The following is a 21991-nucleotide window of genomic DNA, read 5'->3' as shown; positions in this document are numbered from 1 at the left end:
CTATTAGGATGGCTAAAATACAGATACCTGCACTCCAGGCCCTGCCCGTTGATGAGCAGAGGAAATATCCACCACCACTACCAAGCCCCACCATCACCAGCTCTCAAAGCCGGCCAAGCACCTGTCACCTTTTGTCACATTCTGGGAACAGGCAGCAGAAGCAAGGTTGTGAGGCAAACAAGGGGGCTGAGTAGTTTGAGGAGTAGTTGGCAGGTAATGATAGAAAGTTCAGTCTCTCCGAGAGCTCATTAGAAAACATCAACCTTGAAACTTCAGCTTTCTCCTTTCCCAAGAAGCTCAGCGTGGGCTGCTGGGGCTTCAGCGCCAGTTGTCACTGTGGATGCTGCTTGGCAGGAGCAAGAAGCGCAGGAATCCCTGACGTGTTTCTGAAGGTTTTTAAAGATGAACCAGCTCTTTAGCATTTCTCTTCCTTTTTTCCTTCCCAAATATAGTGCCCAAGAATGAAAACCTCACTCATCCAATTTCCCAAATTTGGCAGTTATGACAGTTTTATTGTAATGCCTTATTAAACCTTAGCCACATATTTACATAATTAAACCCAGGTCGGCTTTTCTCTCTCCTACATCTACAACCGTCACTCACTGCAGTGTGGCATGCTAGTTTCATCTTCTCTGTGCAAGTGAGGACCCAGAGGCTTGGGGTGGCATCATCCCCTGGTACCAAGAAATAGTCTTTAATGGAAACAGAGGTGATGCATTTCGACGATAAGGAGATAAATGGCTTCCCACCTTCCAATAGGAAAGCAATTGGCCTTTTTCATTGCATCACAAGATTGGAAGGAAACCTGAAAATTATCTGGTATAGAGGTTGCACACTGGCAAGTTCAGGCCTGATTAAACCCACATATTTTATAATTTGACACTCATAGTTTGTTTTCAATTTGAATTAGTAACCATATTTTAAGTTAGGAGATTCAAATAAAAAGCCAGAGTGTGGACTTTCCTTGGGAAAAAAAAATATATTTGCATTGGCCGATCTGGGCCTCCATTTCCTGCATTGCCAACCATCAGGAAGAGCTGATCATAGCAGCTGCCCCTGCAGGTGGGGCGTGGCTCTGTGGTTCCTCTCTTGTCTCCCCATTCCCTGTTGCACATGTGCATGCTACCTTCTGGGTCCCGGTGGAAATGTGAGTTTGTAAGTATTACCTTACAGACAAAGAAGAGAAACTTCATGGAAATTAATAATAAGTTAATGACCGAGCCCAGGTTTCCTAACTCTGCACAGTATTAAAAGCAATTTCTTTGTTGGAGGTGTCCAAAGACATGGATTCTAACTCCAGCCCCATCACTTACTAGCTGTGGGATCTAGGCACAGGACTGAAGCTCTCTGGGTCACATATTTCAACCGTAAAATGCAGCCAGTCTCAGCACATTGTCCTTTTCTCTCAGGGTTTATGAGGATTAATGTGTTTATGAAAGAGTTGAAAAAGTCAAAGTCTATTCAATCTTATGTTTTTTGGTATTTTCACAGTAATATTTTTATTTCCAAATTCAAGCTCAATAATTGCTTCATTATATCAAAATATTATTAAGTGTGCCCCTCAATTCTATTCAAGTGTATTTACTGAACATCTACCATGTGCCTAGCCCTATATGGGATGCAAAGAAATATATGGGGACATAAGATGAGAAGAACACAATATAAAATGAAGTATCAAATGGAATATGAGACACAAAATGCATGGAGAAGTAAGTCTATATAGTGCTTAAATAACATTAAATGGCTCCTACTTTTTTTTTAAGATTTTATTTATTTATATTATTTCTCTCCCCTTCTCCCCCCACCCTGGTTGTCTGTTCTCTGTGTCTATTTGCTGCATCTTCTTTGTCCCCTTCTGTTGCTGTCAGCAGCACAGGAATCTGTGTTTCTTTTTTTGTTGCTTCATCTTCTTGTGTCAGTTCTCTGTATGTGTGGCACCATTCCTGGACAGGCTGCACTTTCTTTCACGCTGGGCAACTCTCCTTATGGGGCACACTCCTTGCCTGTGGGGTTCCCCTACGCAGGGGACACCCCTGCGTGGCACGGCACTCCTTGCGCGCATCAGCACTGCACGTGGGCCAGCTGCACAAGGGTCAAGGAGGCCCGGGGTTTGAACCACAGACCTCCCATGTGGTAGACGGACGCCCTAACCACTGGGCCAAGTCGGCCACTGGCTCCCACTTTCAAAGGATTGCACAATTCTCTACACTAGCAGCAGCAGCAGCATAAGTGCTGCCAATTATTATACACCCACAACACACCAAGCACTGTGCCAAGCACTTAACTTTAATTATATTGTTGCATCCCTCAATAACCCCATGAGGTAGACTTTTTTTTTATTGTTCTTTTCCAGATGAGAAAAATTGAGGCACACAGAGGTCAAGGTCACACAGCTAGTAATCGACAGAGCAGGACCATCTGAATCCGGAGCCCACACCCCTATCCACTCCAGTGTACCTCCTCCCTCACCCTTTGCTCTGAACCAAGCTCCCACTACAATTTCCTTCAATCCCACACATACAGTCCCACCTCCACTCCAAGCTCATGTCTCTTAAGCTCATTTCTTTGATATTTTTTGACCATCAACTCTCAATCCTGTCACCAATTTCTGCCTTTCTACCTCCTGTCACACTCAAGCAAGCCCAGTCAGAAATATTTTCCCTCCTGCCTGGACCAAACTGTTATCTTATGTAGATGATTGTTTACTCATTGTCATCAACACATTAATGCTTATTAAGCCCACATTACTGCTGCAAGGGAGTGTAACTTGATCTTCAGCGAGTCATTAAGTGCAACCAACACTCATCAAAGGGATTGTAAATTGATGGTTGTGATAATCCTCCTAATTATCCATTTTTGATGGCCTCCTTGTTATCAGCAAGTGTGCCCAGTAATTATAGAACCTTAATAGTCCCTATGCTGACAAGTCAACACTGACCTCTTAGGAAGTCCCAAATGTACTGTGTATACCAAATGTACGTGAGAGTGGGTTTACATACATGCCATCTTTTTATTTAAATACTGTCTTGTTTCTGGTTATTATATAAATTACAATAAGATGCCATAAAATAAAAGCAGGTGAAAAACAAAAGAAAGAAAAGCAGAGGATCATAAAGTAGAACCAGAAATAAGCCTTAAATTGCATAAACACATTATGCTGCTCCTTGGTCACAGGTTTGGCTCTCAAACATGCAAGAGCTCACAGTGAAAAGAAAAATTTGACCATTTGCTTTGTTACAGAATCTCTAAGACAAGCTAACATTGGGAAATACAATTAATATCAACAGGATCACAAGGGAACTTCACCTGTGAAATCCTCATAAAAGAGACATTAGAAAATGTAAATAAGCGATGGCCTCAACAATGCCTCTTCAATTCAGACCTGATAAGTTACCTTTCACCTACCATCATTGTTGTTGATTGTAACACAGCCAGGCACAATTTAGAAAAAGTAATTCTTGCCAGAGTGGAGGTGGACAAAAGACTGAAGGTGTACCAGTACATACAAATACATGTTAGTGCAAGTCATACATGTGTCCATATGTGATTTTGAAAAATTTTAAGAAAATGTACTGATCAAGAGTATATTTAGGAGAAGTGGACTTGGCCCAATGGATAGGGCGTCTGCCTACCACATAGGAGATCCGCAGTTCAAGCCCCGGGCCTCCTTGACCCATGTGGAGCTGGCCCATGAACAGAGCTGATGTGTGCAAGGTGTTCCGTGCCACGCAGGGGTGTCCCCCACATAGGGGAGCCCCAAGCGCAAGGAGTGTGCCCGTTGGGAGAGCCGCCCAGCATGAAGGAGAGTGCAGCCTGCCCAGGAATGGCGCCGCATAAACGGAGAGTTGACGCAGCAAGATGACACAACAAAAAGAAACACAGATTCCCGTGCCACTGACAACAACAGAAGTGGACAAAAAGAAGAACATGCAGCAAATGGACACAGAGAACAGACAACTGGGGTGGGGCGGGGAAGGGGAGAGAAATAAATAAAATAAATCTTTAAAAGAAAAAAGTATATTTAATACCTGCAAATGGAGAGAAAATTCTAACAGCAACCAAGATTCCTACAACTGATAAATATAATCATAATTGACAAGTCTGTCTCCTGGCCCTGTCTCTCTGTAACTTATAGTTGATCTAAAATCATCACTACTTTTAATGTATATGCTTCTGGCTCTTATTTCCCCAGAGCTCAGTTTTCTCTGTGAACAGATGGTTTGGGGTTAAATACTTTGGCTCTGGAGCCAAGCTACTTGGGTTTGAATTCTTACTAACTGTATGACCCTGAGAGGGATATTTAACATTTTATTGCCTCATTTTCCTCATCTGTAAAATGGGGACTCACAATAGCCCCTATTTTATAGGGTTGCCATGATGATTAAATATTAATTCACATAAAGCCCACAGAACACTACAACAATATGTGTCACACAGTAAGAACTCAGTGAACATTGACTTTTATTATCATTATTAGTTCATGAGATCATGCCTGGGAAATTTTTCCTGTACCTTCTTCTCATTGAGCAATAGCCATTTATTAGGAAGTCCATAAGTCTCTGGGGGATGGGGGTAGGGCTCTTTCCCATGTAACACTTAATAATAAATCACTTATCTCTACTTATCCCATAGTTTGCTTCCCAATTTAATTTCCTTGACAGCAGATACTATGTCCTATAGGAGATAGATGTCACCTAATTCAACCTCGTCATTTCATACTTCCTGGAGAAAACTGAAGAACAGATAGTTAAGCAACATCTCCAAGTTAAACAACTAATGAGTTGCAAATTAAGGCAATAAGTGAGATCACTTGACTTTCAGACTTGCCATGAGAGCATTAGAGCATTTTGTCTTCCCACAAATACATGACACACCGTAGTCTTCCAAACTCTCCTAATTATTTCCCATATGATGATGACACCCAAATTCCCCTTTCCTGCCAAGAACCTTCTCTAATACCTTCCAGTTAGCCTTCTACATAACTCTCCACCTGGTCATCACATTGGCATTTGAAACTCTACTTGTCCTAGTGAAACTCATCTGCCTCCTCTCTAATTCATGTCTTAGGCTAATGCGTCAACTCAACCAGGTAATGGTGCCCACTTATTTGGTCATGTAAGTACTGGGCTAATTGTAATACAAGGCCAAGTCATGGACTTAAGTCAACAGTGAGTTGATTGCTTAGATGGCTGATTACATCTACAATGAACCAAGGAGATTGCCGTCAGCACTGAGTGACCTCTTATCCAATGAGTTGAAGGCTTAAAAGGGAAAGTGATTTCAGCATTCGGAGAGAGAATTCCCAGCTCCACTTCAGACAGGCATCTCCTGGGAACTCATCAAGGACCTTCATCAGAGCCCCTGGTTTGCAACCTGCCCTGCAGAATCTGGACTTGTGCATCCCCATGATTGCATGAGAGAATTTTATAAAATTTCTTATTACTTACTGATATCTCCTGTCATTTCTATTTCCCTAAAGGAACCCTGACCAGTATTATGGGCTCCTCCTGCATTTTCTGTCTCTGTTGGTGACTTCACCACCCTCACAATAAACCAAGAATAAAGCTCAGACTTATTCCTGATTCCTCCCTCTCCCTTATCCAGACCCTACCAATTTTACTTATAAATTATTTCCCAGATTTGTTCTTTCTTAATAATTCCTAAACCACTGCTCTAATTTGGTCTAAACTTTTCTGTAACCATTTGATTTGTTCCCCTTACTAAATCATAAGTTTTTATATAAAGGAGAAGGCAAATAGCACTTACTGAGCCCCTATTGCATGCCCAGACACAATATTTGGAGCTTTTACATGCTGTGATCACAACTTGGATGGTATCTTACTTTTATAAGAAAGGAAGCCAAAGTTCATTCAAAATAGGTCTGTTTAAAAATGCTTGAGCAGGGGAAGTGGATGTGGTTCAAGCAATTGGGCTCTTGTCTACCATAAAGGAGGTCCAGGGTTCAATGCCCAGGGCCTTCTCTTGAAGGCAAGCTGGCCCATGTGGTGAGCTGGCCCATGCAGAGTATTGGCCTGCACAGAGTGCTGGCCTGTGTGGAGTACACGTAAGAGTGCTGCCCTGGGCAGGAGTACTGCCCCGCACACGAGTGCTGGCCCACATGGAGAACTGGCATAGCAAGATGATGCAATAAAAAGAGACACAGGAGAGATAATAAGAGATACAGCAGACCAGGGAACTGAGGTAGCACAAGAGAATGATTGCCTCTCTCCTACTCCAGAAGGTCCCAGGATCAGTTCCCAGAGCTGCCTAATAAGAATATGGGCAGACACAGAAGAATACACAGCGAATGGACACAGAGAGCAAACAATGGAGGTAGAAGGGGAGAAAGGAAGAAAGGAAGAAAGGAAGAAAGGAAGAAAGGAAGAAAGAAAGAAAGAAAGAAAGGAAACTTGAGCATTGTTTTAAAACTGACAAGGAATATTACAGTAACCTGGGGCTAGTAACAACCCTAAGCCCAAGGGCAAAGGGAGGAGCAGTTAGTTACCAGTACCCAGCAGAAAGAGCAGCTGTGTGGAGGTGGTCTTCCAATAGCAGCTTCCGTCTTCAGCATCCTGGCAAGGAGGAAATGGAGAGAATAGATAACTTGATTCCCTCTCCTTCTGACATCTGACTTCCTACCCCTGCCTTCCATTAGCTAAATCCACCAGGAAGGCAAATGACAGGCTTGGTCCTCAGTGAAATCCTTGAGTCTGTCTCCCAGGCATGGAGCAGGCAGCAAAGAGTGGAGGGTAGTTGGGAGAGACAAACAGAAGAGCACACAATTAGTAAATGATGGGGACAAGGTTTGGACCCAAGTCCAGGTGATTCCAAAATTCTTCCTGCAAACCCACAAATTTACAATATCATGAGGTTTTTTAAAAGAAGAGACTATTTCTTAGTACCCAGGACAAGATCCTAACCCCTAAAAAAACTTCAATGTCCAAATTTTATAAGGAACAGAAGTTCACAGAGAGGTTTATGGTTGAGGGACTGAGGCAATCCTGCTTCAGTCACTCAGAGCAGAAACATTTCTGCTTTAAAACGAGAATAGCCTTATTCCCAGGGAGCAGATGACTATTCAACAAACTCTGTCCATAACGGAAAGTAGCAGTGACATTTACCAGCTTAAAAGTCTCAAACCTAATGTTCCAGATGAAGGATGCATATAATCCTTGTCCCTCCAACACTCCCAGAAAGTATTAGCTCTAGAAGGGCAATGATGAGAAGCTGATTTGACTAAATGGATAGAGCATCCGCCTACCACATGGGAGGTCCAGGGTTCAAACCCAGGGCTTCCTGACCCGTGTGATGAGCTGGTCCATGCGCAGTGCTGATGTGCGCAAGGAGTGCCATGCCATGCAGGGGTGTCTCCCACGTAAGGAGTGCACCCTGTAAGGAGAGCTGCCCAGCACAAAAGAAAGTACAGCCTGTCCAGGAGTGGCACCGCACAACGAGAGCTGATGCAGCAAGATGATGCAACAAAAAGAGGCACAGATTCCCGGTGCCGCTGAAAGAATACAACCAGACACAAAAGAACACACAGCGAATGGACACAGAGAGCAGACAACTGGGGGGGGGGGGGGGCAGGGGGGGGGAGGGGGGAGAAATAAATAAAAAATAAATCTTAAAAAAAAGAAAGAAAGAAAGGCAATGATAGTGGAGATAGTATTCTCTCTATCTTGATTCTAGGATGACTTGCTGAGAAATTAGCCTTTGGGCCTCAGGTTACTTATAACAACTACCTTGCCAGACAATGAGAAGGACTGAGTGAGATAAATGAGGTCCTGTGTGCAAATGTTAGTAAAATGCCTAACTTGTAATGCCCAGGTTGGTTATAGTAGGTCCACAGTACCATGACATGTATCCTTGTTTTTGTCAGAACTGGGATCCTGAACAATTTCTCTTGGTCTAAGCCCAGGGTCTACTGAGCCAAGCTTTCACTTAAAGAACAGCTCTGAGAAAGGACTCTTGACACTTCTTCTCAGGGCTTGTCCAGTGAACAAAGCCTGGACCAGGACTGCCTGATGTCTATTCAGAACTGAAGGCAAAACTCCTGAATGAGGTACTAGGATGTGTGAGACCAAGTTTCAAAGCCACTTGCACTGTCCCTGTTTAGCATTTACTCACTATGCTTGAACTTTACTTTTTTAAAAAAGCCTGTTTTAATCATTGTTTTATAAACTATAGTCCATGGTTTAACTTAGGGTTCACTATTTTGTGCAGTTCCATAGATTTTTTTTATTTTTATTCTAGTACCATATATGTAACCTAATAGTTCCCCCTTTTTAACCATATTCAAATATATATTAATAATTCACTGTTGTTAACTACATTCACAATGTTGTGCTACTTTCACCATCATCCGCTACCAAAACTTTTCTATCATTCCAAATAGAAACTCTGTATATTTTAAGCCTTAACAGCTTAAAGCTCTTCTTTAAGCCTTAACACCCTGTATTAGTCAGGGTTCTCTAGAGAAACAGAATCAACAAGAGATATCTGTCAGTAGTATGCAATTCTATAAGAGTTTCTCATGCAGCCATGGGGATGCACAAGTCCAGGTTCCACAGGCAGGCCGCAACCAGGGGTTCTGGGAGATGTCAGCTTTCCAAAGACGAGCTGGGAAATTTTCTCCCAATGCTGGAATCACTTCCCCTTTTAAAGGATTCAACTGATTGGGTTAAGCGTCACTCATTACTGATGGCAGTCTCTCTGACTGACGTCATTATAACCAGCTATCTATGATTTACCACTGCAATAAAGTTAATGGTGACTAAAGTCCACAAATGCCCTTGTATTACAGTTAGCCCAGTGTTTGCTTGACCAAACAACTGGGCACAATTACCTGGCCGAGTTGACACAATAGCCTAACCATTACAGTCCACCCCTTGTCAAATCAGCAACCATACACATTACCTTAAACCATACTTAGTCTCTAAGTAAAAACAAAGCAGACATGCATATATATTTATTTCCACCTAACAATGTTCAACTCTCCTGCTTACAACTGGAAATGCATTAATTCCATACAGAATAGGGTGCAAGTTCTTGGGTAATATTCACTCTCAAACTTGACATCCTCAAATATTATGACATGAAATGGATACAACTTGTTACATGATAAGGGGAAAGTTTGGGGAAGAAGACAAAAAAATTCATTTTGTGTACATATACAATCATCATCATAATGAAACAAGGAAGACAGATTCATGACCATTATAGTCCTCATTTCTGTAACTGGTCACATGGTTGAAGTTCATTTTTATCACTACCTTCTTCCACTACCCATTCCATATTTCCATTACCCTCAGCAAGCACTTCAGTTGGCCATTGTTCTTTGCCTGGTGGGGTAACCTAAACTTTCCTTCCTGAAGATTCTGGGCCATGGTTAATCCTGCTTGGATTGGTTGTTGCAAGTTTCCATTGACTTTAATCATAGGACACGGCAGTACTAGGAAATGCCCTAGAGGGTCTCCTGTATTCGAGGCAAACTCTTCCTTACCTCCATGTTGTAGGTGCAGTCCTATTTCCCCTTGATAGTCAGGATCAATCACCCCAGCCAGTACAGTAATTCCCTTCTTTGACTGTTGATTCAGAGGTGAGAGGAGCCCAAAGTGGCCAGGTGGCAGTTTTAACATCCAGTTCAATGGAATCATTGTTGTGTACCGTGGGGACTGCACTCCTCCTTTTGGGACTAAAACCTATAGACCAGCAGAGTTTGAGGTTGTAGGGACAAGAAGGCAAAAATTTTCCTAGTGGGTCACTAGGGTTAATAGTGAGTGGTGCCACTCCCATTTCCACCCCTTGATTCCTGGACCCATGGATCCTGGTTATGGGAGAAACAGTACCATAGAGTGGACACTGATTTAGAGCATACACAGCCTCCTGGAGAACATTGCCCTAGCCCTGTATTGCCACCTAGTTGACCCCATAATTGAGTCTCCAAAAGGCCATTCCACTGTTCTATTAATCCAGCTGCTTCAGGGTGATGGGGAACATGATAAGACCAGTGAATTCCATGGGCATGTGCCCATTCCCTCACGTCCTTTGCTGTGAAATGGGTTCCTTGATCGGAAACAATGCTGTGTGGAATGCCATGGCAGTAGATAAGACACTGAGCAGACAGACACAGAGCCTTTTATTGTTCTGATCTCCAATGGACTGGGAACTGAACCTAGAACCTTCCATGTGGGAGGGAGGTGCCTAATCATTTGAGCCACTTCTGCTCCCTGCTTGTTGTGTCTCTCGTATTTCCTTGTTGTCTCTCTTCATTGCATCATCTCATTGCACCATCTTGTTGTGTCAGCTAGCCCCTCCAGTCAATCGCCTCAGCTTACTGTCTTGCTCATCTTCTTTACAAAGCCTCAGGAACCGAACCCAGGATCTCCCATGTGATGGTTCTCTTGTCTGTCTGCTCATTGTCTGCACATTAGCTAATCGTGACATCTGTTCATTGCAGCAGGAGGCAGTATCTGCTCATCTTCTTTTAGGAGGGACTGGAACCTGAACCTAGGACCTCCCATGTGATGAGAAATGCCTTGCTCAGAGAGGCAACGTGACTTGTCCAAGGCCACACATCAACCAGGTTCTGTCGCAATCCAAGTCCAGTGATCTTTTCCCTACAAAAGCAGCTTTGAAAAGCTGGAGAACATTTCTTCCAGGAGCTGCTTCTCATGAATTCAGCAAAGCCATCTGTCCTGCTTTGCTGTGAAATATCCCAATGTCATGACTTCCTCTGATACAGTCCTTAATCAATTCTTTCTGCATACCTCATTTTGATTTATTAACTTCCATCAGAGGGGCTGGTGCACAGGGAGCCTCAGTTCCTGTTGGGGGGCCTCTTGGGTGGCTTGAGAAAATGAGAGGCTTCTTACCTAAAAGATGTCATCAATTAGAGCCCATTTTGATTGCCCAGGTACGAGTTAACTGCCTCGGAGAACATTAATTAGCTCAGTGACTAAATTGTTTTGAGAGTGACAGGTTACCAAAGGGACCCATGATTAATGCCAGGTTTTAAGTGACTCTTATCTTCAGGGATCATCGTTCCTGAGTCGTGGCCACGTTCTGGGCTGAGCTGATTAGGCCTGGTCCATTAAGGAGAGTGAGTTCCTAATTGCCAGCTTCTGGGGAGAAGGGCTTCCAGGCACCAGCACTGGTACACCCCACTCCTGGTACCAAACTGTTTTAGTCAGGGTTCTCTAGAGAAACAGATCAACAAGAGATATCTGTCAATAGTATGTGATTCTATAAGAGTTTCTCATGCCGCCATGGGGATGCACAAGTACAGATTCCGCAGGCAGGCCACAACCAGAGGCTGCAATGAAAGTCCAGTGAAGGTTCTTGATGAGTTCTGGGAGATACTGGCTGTCCAAAGACAAGCTGGGAAATTTTCTCTCAATGCTGGAATTACTTCCCCTTTTAAGGGATTCAACTGATTGGATTAAGCATCACTCATTGCTGATGGCAATCTCCCTGAATGATGTAATAATAATCAGCTACCTATGATTTACCACTGCAGTAAATTCAATGGTGACTAAAGTCCACAAATGCCCTTGTATTACAGTTAGCCCAGTGTTTGCTTGACCAAACAACTGGACACAATTACCTGGCCAAGTTGACACAATAGCTAACCATCATACACCCTATTCCCTATCCCCACCCCATCTTCTGGTAACCTATAATCTCAATTCTGACTAGATTCTGAATTTACTTATTCTAATTACTTCATATTACTGAGATCATATATTATCTGTCTTGTGTCTGGCTTATTTCACTCAACATGATATCTTCACGATTCATCAGTGTTGTTACATATACCAGAACTTCATTCCTTTATACCACTGAGCAATATTCAAGTGACAAAAGTATTCTTAAAGTTTGAAAATGCTTTGCACCCCAGAAAATATAACAAGTTCCATTCTGAGACTGACAAAAATTCCTTGTCCATCTCATGCTCATCACCTAAAAATCAGGGGCCTGTGCCTAGGAATCAATTGTCCTCAGCCTACCAAAAAAAAATCAGGCTCAGAGGGATTTTATTTCATGGTCAATCTATCTCTGTCAATGCCCCGTCTGCCCCACACCATATCACCTAGATGTTTCCCACATTCACTGTTCCCACTGTTACTGCATAACAGTCATTATGCAGACTGTTAGGGCAGAGTCATAACATCTCTGCCACACTTGCATAGTCCAGGTTAAGCTACTTTACAACAGGTGGGACCATGCTTGTATTTATTCTATGACACCGTATCCATTGATGCAATGGTGTAGGTATACAAAATAGAGGGCCATCAATGTTCAGCCATAGGGATTGAATATTATCCTAAAAAGGAGAGAAAGCCATTGACTGTTTTGGAGCAGAAGGTAATAGCTTAATGGAAGCAGCGTTTTAGGGAATTTTCTGTGGCAGCTGATACTCCAACCATTGGAAAGGGGGAAGACAAAACAGGAAAGACATTAAAATCCAGATCAGTTAAGAGGTAATTTTTTAAATCAGCTGTTAAAAATGAGGATCTAAATTACAGTCATGGGAACAAAGACAAATAGGAAAGGATGTTTTTGAAACATATTCTGAAGATTGTGAACTCCAGGGTCCTTCAGGACAGGCTGCATGTCTGGGTTGTCACTATGACCCCCATATTTCCAGGGCTGGTACACAGTCAGCATCCACGAATGCAGATATATCAGCTGTTAAAATATTGAAGCATTTGTATTCTTGTGAATAAATAGCCCTTCCCTGACACCCCACCCAGCTCTCTCCTGAAATATTCCAACCATACCCCACCCCACCCCCACTATCACCAGATCAAGCAACTGAAGAGTTTACATGTGGCCCAGCAGAAGGCCTTGACCACCTTGCTCCTGTGATAAGGCTGACATCCTTTTTGAATGGTCAGTTCCCATGATGATTGTTACATATATTTAATATCACTCCTTGGCATGCATAGCACAATCTCTGATACATGGAAGTGATGAAGAAGGAAAGGAAGGGATGGACAAGAAGGAAAGAAGAAAGGAACAGATTTTGGTACTAGCTAGATATGAGAATGAAGCAAGCAAAGTCCTATCCAACTATAATCATACAGACTTATGCGACTGTTTGATTACAGTTTCCTTTCAGAAAAATGGAAGCAGAAGGATGAGTTTGTTTGGGAGAAAGATGGATATGTCCTCTTAAAAATAAACTGCATTTGAGCAATAGCTCAATTGAGAGAAATAAAATTTATGACAGATTGGTTGAAAACTATGCAGTACATCCATTTCTCTCTATACTTGAAAATCTACCCCTTGGAGAGCCCAGGAAAGCAGACAGCTGTGAATTTCATGAACAACCTCAGAGAAACTCCTTCAGGCTTTTAGAGACTGATGTGATTGTCCTACTCCTGAGAAGCTTCCTTGTTTTAATTGTATGGACAATGAACTGAGTAAACAGTCAGGTTTCCTTTTTAATTTTGTTCATTATAAAGCATAAGGCCAAATCTGGGGTACACCTGTAGCATACTTCCCTCATTATGACCCTGCCCTGTTTTCCCCCCACTTACTTCTAACTGATGCTTGTTTGCCATATGGCATCCTTGAAAGCTGACTTAAATTCTCTTTAGAACAAACCTAGAGGGGATGAGGTTAACTCATATGAATTTTAATTGAAGGTAGAATATTCAGATGGAAATATCCAGTTGATATAAATATAAGAAATTGGATTTCAGCACATGTGAGGCACAATAAGTTTTACAAAGGCATGGAAGACATGACCACACAAAGCTTACAGTCTTTGGGGACAGAGAAGGTAAATGTACACAGGATCAGGTGGAACATCCCCTCAAACAGGACTTGATTAATTGCAGGATGACTGCTACTGCTACTGCGTACTTGAAGGAGAGGATGAAATCCATATCAGTCATTTCTAGTGTACCACACACTTGAAATGTCCCTGGGTGCCACTAGGGAATAAAATGATGAGGCTTCTGTATTAGTCAGCTAAAGGGGTGCTGATATAAAATACCAGAAATCTGTTGGCTTTTATAAAGGGTATTTATTTGGGGTAGGAGCTTACAGTTACCAGGCCATAAAGCATAAGTTACTTCCCTCACCGGTGTCTTTTGTCGCATGTTGAAGGAACATGGCTGCCAGCGTCTGCCAGGGTTCTGGCTTCCTGGGTTCCTCTCTTCCCGGGGCTTGCTTCTCTTTCCTCACAACCAAGTTCCTCTGCGGGCTTACTTCCTGGGGCTCCAGCTCAAGACTCCAGCTTAAAACTCCAAAAGCAAAACGCCATCTCTGTCCTTCTCCATGTATTTTATCTGTGATTCTTGGTGGGTAAGGACTCAACACCTTACTGACATGGCCCAATCAAAGCCCTAATCATAATTTAATCATGCCCAGGTCCAGACTAGTTTACAAACATAATCCAATATCCATTTTTGGAATTCATGAACCATATCAAATTGCTACAGCTTCTGAGTCATGGAATTCCATTTTATTCAGTATGTTTGCATCTGGATTTTCCTAAAACCTGCAGATAAACACCACCCTTGTTTATTTTAGGTGTTTTGTTTTATTTTACAGATGCCTGACTGATTTGATTACTTAGATGCTCATTCGCAAAGATAAGGCAAAAGAATGGGAAGGCAAAGGAAATCCATAAGATAAGCCTGAAGGAAAAAAATAGGAATGGATTTATCATCACAACATACCATCTATCTAAAGCATCCCTGTATCACCAACATAGATTAGTTATCAGCATGATGATTAAAGATAGATGGCAAGGTGGAAAAAGACAAAGAAAACTTGTATTTGTCTCTAAACAGCTATGTGATCTCTCTAATCTTCAGCGCTTATTTTTAGAAATGGAAAACCAAATCCTTGCCCCCTACTCACTTAAATTAGCAAATATTCATCAAACATCTTCCAGGGAGACGCCATCATGCCAGGCATTTGGGATGATAAACAGATAAAACATGGCTCAAATCCAGTGGGGTTATGTGGGTCCATTGAGAGAATTATTTAAAAGCTTTTGGAAAAAAGTACCAAATGCTACACATACTGAAGGATTTATTATTAGAATGGAAACAAAGAGGTCATTTAAGTTAACTTCAGCAAGTTAGGTAATTCCAGACGAAAAGAAGAAGATAATACTGGAGCTATGTGCCTTCCTAGAAATTTAGAGCTGGAACCCATATGGTAGCCCTATGCAAAGGTCTAGCACTCCAAAAACAGATGGAAAGAGACCATCCAACTAGAAGACATAAAAAGAAATTTAGAAAAGCCTTGCCAGAAGTAAAGTTTAAATTTCAGGCTTGCCCCTCTCCAAGCACAAATGTGGCAAGGCCTCTAGTCTCATTCTACACACATAGATGGTTTATTTGCCACACCCAGGAAGCCCCTCCTTCCAGTACCTACCTCCTCACCAAGCCCTAATGGGATGCCAAGATTTGGCCCACTCAAAAACCATCCCTGAGAATCTAGTGTCAAGCACTCTTGACACTGTGAATGCAGAAAAGAAAAAAGCCTTGATTTCCCAGGACTGGGGAGTCCAGTGGAGCAACAAGCCAGGAAACAAGCAATCTCAAAACAGCAGGTGAGTGCTATGAGAGGATAAAAACAAGGGTGATGGACAATGGGAAGGGTACAAACGACCCAAGAGTGAGAGGAGCAGCCTTGGCTGTCGCACAGCTCACCAGCCAGGCAGAAGATTCATTCTAGTCGAAATGACATTTGTCTCTTGACTGTGAGGGACTGTACCATCTTCAAAAATCACATTGAGGACATGGAGCCCTGAGGTCTTCAAGGGAGTTCTGATAATTTCCTGCAGAAATAAAAGGCAAAAGATGGCAGCTCAAAGGAGCAGCTGCTCAAGGAATGCCTTACTGTGTCTGATGACAGCAATGTCTTCTTTTGCCGGTTCCAAGAAGCCTCCCCTCTGAATGCACCCCAGCCATTTTTGGAAAGTTATTGTTCACCTCCCTCAATGCTTCACTGAATCAACACCGCCATTAGGGGGCCTTTGCGGGGGAACAGCTGCAGGGTCTTCCACCTGCCCTCAGGAAAGGAAAAATAACAGGGAAGACACAAAAATATTTTTACCTTCATTCTAGAACCTGAATGAACTTTGAAAACCTCACACTAAGTCAAAGAAGCCAGACACAAAATACACATATTGCATGATTTCATTGATATGAAATGCCCAGAGTAGGCAAATCTTTAGAGACAGAAAGCATATTAGTGGTTGCCTAGGTCTGGGACGGGGCATGTGGAGAGAAATGGGATAACCGCTAATGGGTATAGGTTTTTTGGGGGGTGGCAAAGATGTTCTAAAGTTCATTGTAGTGATGGTTGCATAACTCTGTATATACTAAACACTACTTCACAAAAGGGTGCATTTTATGGTATGTGAGTGATATCTCAATAAAGCTGTTTCCAAAAAAAAGTGTAAATGGCCTCTCATGCCTTAATTCTTAGGTAATAACTGCCTCTCTAAAGGGATTTGCAGGTAGGTGACGGACTTGGCCCAATGGTTAGGGCATCCATCTACCACATGGGAGGTCCACGGTTCAAACCCCGGGCCTCCTTGACCCGTGTGGAGCTGGCCCATGCGCAGTGCTGATGCAAGCAAGGAGTGCCCTGCCACACAGGGGTGTACCCCGCGTAGGGGAGCCCCACACGCAAGGAGTGCGCCCCATAAGGAAAGCCGCCCAGCGCGAAAGAAAGTGCAGCCTGCCCAGGAATGGTGCCGCACACACGGAGAGCTGACACAACAAGATGGCACAACAAAAAGAAACACAAATTCCCATGCCGCTGACAACAACAGAAGTGGACAAAGAAGAAGATGCAGCAAATAGACACAGAGAACAGACAACCGGGGTGCGGGGGAAGGGGAGAGAAATAAATTAATAAATAAATATTTAAAATAATAATAATAATAAAGGGATTTACAAAGCTTTACCTCAAAGAGCTGAAAAATGCAGGAATTTCCAGCAGAAGGGACAACCAAAAGAGACACAATGGCCACCAGTGGCAGCCAGATAGCCTGCTTCACCCCATGTCAGGAGCCCACACACTTACCTGAGCCAAAGCAGACTACCTCATTCCTCACCATCTTCAGTGGATTTCTTACAACAGTTTTTTATTAGCACTATTTGAAGCCCTCAGACACATCCTGTGTGAGAAGTGCATTAGTCATGGAAAACAGCAGGCTGGTAATATTAAAATGCTCATTACTGCATGGAAAAATGATCTCAGACTCATTCTTAACTGAACGTTTGATTCAATATGAGTCTGATATAATCTCTCCTCTTTCTGACAATGATTTCAATATACTGCCATCTGTAGAATACTCCTTTCTCTCAGAAAACAAGTTCCTGCCTAGAAAATATAGTCAATGGAAATCTAGGAGGAAAGCCATATGTCGCAATAAATGCACACTGCTTTCCACGCACTCTCTCCACTATTATTTTTCACGCCAGTCACTAGCTCTGAACGTTTGTTGCTCAAGATGATTTCCTCTGAAGGTGTGCTGAATTCAAAGCCAACTAAAAGGAAAAAAGCACAGCAAGCAGCCTTCCCCTTTATGTCCAGCTCAGTGGGAATCCAGATTGGAAGATGGTCCAGGAGATTCTTAGCCATCCCTCCTCATCCACCCTTCCCCTCATCTGCTACCTGAAGAGGACTGGGCTGCATTAGCAGAAGCCTGGGCAATTCTGTGGGCTAAGGAAGGCCCCAAGGGTCAGACCTTTAGGTTGACTCCTCCAACTTCATGCAACAGACACTCTAATCTTCCCTCACCCTCACTGCTTCCCAGAGTTTCTGTTCCTGCGATCTTGACTAAGTGGTTGCCCAGGTCGCACGTTAGCCCGTCCTCTGATACACCTGATCAGAGCAAAGGGAACAAACAAATTCTCACCTGAAAATGTGGAATTGGAATATAAAACTATATATAGTGATTCGAATTTGGATGTGGGAGTTTAAAGCTACATTTGAGGGGGTGGCAGGGACACTGGGTTAGTTGTTTTCTAATTCACGTAAGCAAACAGCAAAGGAACCATCTGGAGTGCGGAGGGCAGGGGATGGACAAAAGAAGAGAATGGCCGAGAAGAGAAAACAGTGATCTCCCTAACTCAGGGTTTCTCAGCCTTGATGCTATTAACATTTGGGGCCAGGTAATTCTTTGCTGGAGGCTGGAGGGGTGCATTGTAGGATGTTCAGCAGCATCCCTGTTCTCGACCCACCAGGTCTATCTGTGGTACCACCACATCCCCTTGCCACCCCCCAGTTCTGAAGACCGGAAATGTCTGCACATACTGCCAGATGTCCTCTGGAGGGCAAAATCATCCCCCGTTGAGAACCACTGCCTTAACCAACATTCATTCACTTATCCCTCAACAATAGTTATTCAAAGCAAAACCCAGAGTCATCCTTGACTCCTCCCTTTCATCTCAATTCACAATTAACATCTGCACCTCTGCCTTCAAAATATCCAGATTCTGACCATTTCTCACAGCTCCACTGTGACCAAGCCACCATCCAAAGTCTCCTAATTGGCCACCCTCACTCTGCCCTTGCTCCTGTCAGAGAATTTTACATATAGCAGCCAGAGGAAACAGTCTTTTAAAAGAGAAGTCTTATGCCCCTTCTCCATTCAAAACCTTCCAGGGTCTTCCATCTCACTAGATTACAAGTCAAAGTTCTAACAATGGCCTGTAAGACCCTTCAAGACCTGGCCCCAGTTTCCTTTCCAATTTCAACTATTACTACTTATCGCCTTCACCCATTCCTCTCCAGTCTCACTAACCTACTTGCTGTTTCTCCAGGATTCCTGGTGCAATCCTGTCTCCAGGCCTTTGCAGCTGCTATTCCCTCTGTTAGGAATGCTCTTTCTCCAGATGTGCTTCAATGTTACCATGTCAGAAAGGCCATCTGTGATGGCCTTTTTAAAAATAGCATTCCGGGGAAACGGACTTTGGCCCAGTGGTTAGGGCGTCCGTCTACCATATGGGAGGTCCGCGGTTCAAACCCCGGGCCTCCTTGACCCGTGTGGAGCTGGCCATGTGCAGCGCTGATGCGCGCAAGGAGTGCCGCGCCACGCAAGGGTGTCCCCCGCGTGGGGGGAGCCCCACGTGCAAGGAGTGCGCCTGTGAGGAAAGCCGCCCAGCGTGAAAAGAAAGTGCAGCCTGCCCAGGAATGGCACCGCCCACACTTCCCGTGCCGCTGACAACAACAGAAGCGGACAAAGAAACAAGAGGCAGCAAATAGACACCAAGAACAGACAACCAGGGGAGGGGGGGAAATTAAAATAAATAAATAAATCTTTAAAAAAAAATAAAAATAAAAATAAAAATAGCATTCCCCATGCCTTTCATTCTCCATCTCCCTGACCCTGCTTTACTGTGATTATTCATTATTTCCACCACTCCTCCCCCAAGATGGCTCCCATGTCTGTTTGCTTATTGTGTTTTTGCTCATTGTCTGCTCACTGTCTCTTTAAGAGGCACGGGGAACTGAACCCAAAACTTCCCATGTGGGAACTGGACACTCAACTGCTAGAGCCACATCCACTCCCCAGATTATTCATTATTTTGGGTTGTTTTTGTTTACTCTCTGTCATCTCAGCTAGGATGGAAGCTCTCAAGAGCAAGGTTTAGCTTTGTTTACTGCTGTAGCCCCAGGGCCCAAGCAATGCTTGGCATGGTTGAATGATGCTCCTGTAAGTGCAAGGATGGTCATTGTATCATTATTTATAATAGAGCAAAACTGGAAGCAATCTAATTACCTAACAATGGGGCGACAGTTAAATAAATTATGATGTGTGTAGTCATTTAAAAACTTGTTTTCGAGACTTTCTAGTTAAAATGAAATCATACTGATAAATCCTAAGATAGCGTCTCCTAACTTTCAACTAAATACTTGTGAGAACACAGAAATAAATGAAAAACTTAATGCAACCCTGAAAACTGGGGTTCTATATCTTGCTGTTACAAGCCTCTGAGGGGAATTCCCCTTAATAACAATGACAATGGAACTAGACATTTGGGTGATTTCCAGAAACACAGTGAATCCGTGCACTTGAAAATAGGTAGGTCAACATTGCTCCCCCACTGTCTGCCCCCTGAATTAGTCAAGTATTCACTGTGCAAATATCAAATGTTGAAAACTCTCCAAAATGCCTGGGGGCTATGAAGATGAGTATGACCTCATAGTAGTGCTAACCATGTGGCCACCCAGCTGCTGTATGCTTTCTACTTCTAAGGCACAGGGGAGCTCACAGCCTCCTCACAGTCACACTAAGACAGATAGAGGAAAGTTTGCTTCCCTGTTTGACGCCCAAAAAGACGAGCAAGCAGGAACTCAGGTAGAAATAGAGTTTCCCAGATAGCAGTTGGCTGAAGAATTTAACGAAGGAATTATTTACTAAGGTTTGCACAGGGTTAAGGGAAACAGAGAAGATGAAGTAGCCAGTGACGGCCAACAGGGGGAGCCACAATGGCTGCTTGGCCTGAAGAAGCAAAGGGGAGGAAATGGCTTCAGCCTAGCCCCTCTCCTTGGTGGTGAGGCGGCCCAAGGGCCCATGGCTAAAGAGCCTCACCCTATTGCCAAGAAAGTGACACCCACGGAACCCAAACTGGCAAAGGAGAAGACAATTCTCTGGGATCCTAGAGAATTTACCACTATCATCTCTAGGCAATGAGGTAAGACTAGTCAATGGTCCCGTTTGGTGAGGGGCCCACATGAACTTGCAATGGCAAAGCCCTCCCCAGCAGTGACCTAGGCAGACAGGCAAAATACTGATGAGTGCCAGGCCAGCCCATAAAGACTCAGGTCTAGGAAAAGAGTTGGCCCATATCTTTTCTCAGAACACCAATTCCACTTTAGGCTTGTACTTAGGAGGATTTTTATTTTTAAGAAGTTTGCCTTGACATTCCAAATCCAGAAAAACAACGACCCAAAAGGGATGATCTTCCATTTCCTAACTCTCATTCTTACTGCCAAATAACACCCTTCTTGCAAGCTACAGATCCCAGCTAATCATGTTGTTTTGCTCTGATTAACCTTTGAAATAGGCATTTTCTCTTTTTTTCTTTTCTTCTCTGCTTGTTTGAGGCTAGCTCTCCTTAAAAGGTCAGTGAGCATCAAACCTAATCTGACTTCTAATTACTTTTGTAAACATGTGAGAAGGAATAAATGCCAATATCATTAGCCACCTAGAATATTATCCTGCTTACTCCCTTTATTAATAGGGCAGATAGACAAAAAACAGCTCTCCAGTCTCCTCTAAACACTCATATTTGAGGCATGGGAATGATTTGATTTGATTCTATTTAGATCAGAATTCCCCAACCTTGATTTTCTGACCACAACCAGAGATCTCAGATGCATCTGAGGGTCATAGTAAAAATACAGATTTCCAGAGTCTAGTCCTAGAGATTCTAATTCCTTAGGTCTGAAATGGAGCCTTGGAATCTATGTTTTTTAAAACTTCCTCAAGTAATTTTTATGTAAAAACCACTTAGGAAACTACTGATTTAGATCCTTTTTCCCCTACATGGAGTCTATCAGAGTCATCCATCTCTACTCTCCTCTCCAAAAAAATGTTTTGTGATATTTTCCCCTGTCTAGAGGGACACTGATGTGTACATTAACCTAACTTCCCCTCTCTGATCAGAGGTCCCTTCCAGGTTTGACTTTCTAGGACTCTATAATTCATTGGCACAGAAATGACAGTGGAAATTCAGGCATTGAGGAATTTGCCCCGAGCCTAGTCAATGACCCCATCCAACTGTGCTGATGCCCCTCCCTGCTCTACTGATGAGCAGAGTCACCAGGTCAGCGCCTCCACACCTGTGCCTGGAGGCCCCTGTGAACCCAGGGCCAGCATGGCAGCCTGGAGGAAGAGGCTGAGGCAAGGACCCTGGGAGAACTTCTAGGACCCTCAGTGGAGGCTAAGGACACTCACTAGGCCACTGAGTTTTCCCAATACTGTACCACCCATCTGGTGAGT

This window comes from Dasypus novemcinctus, chromosome 6 (assembly GCF_030445035.2).
Source record: "Dasypus novemcinctus isolate mDasNov1 chromosome 6, mDasNov1.1.hap2, whole genome shotgun sequence".
NCBI classification, from domain to species: domain Eukaryota; kingdom Metazoa; phylum Chordata; class Mammalia; order Cingulata; family Dasypodidae; genus Dasypus; species Dasypus novemcinctus.
Note: the sequence above shows the minus strand (reverse complement) of the source record.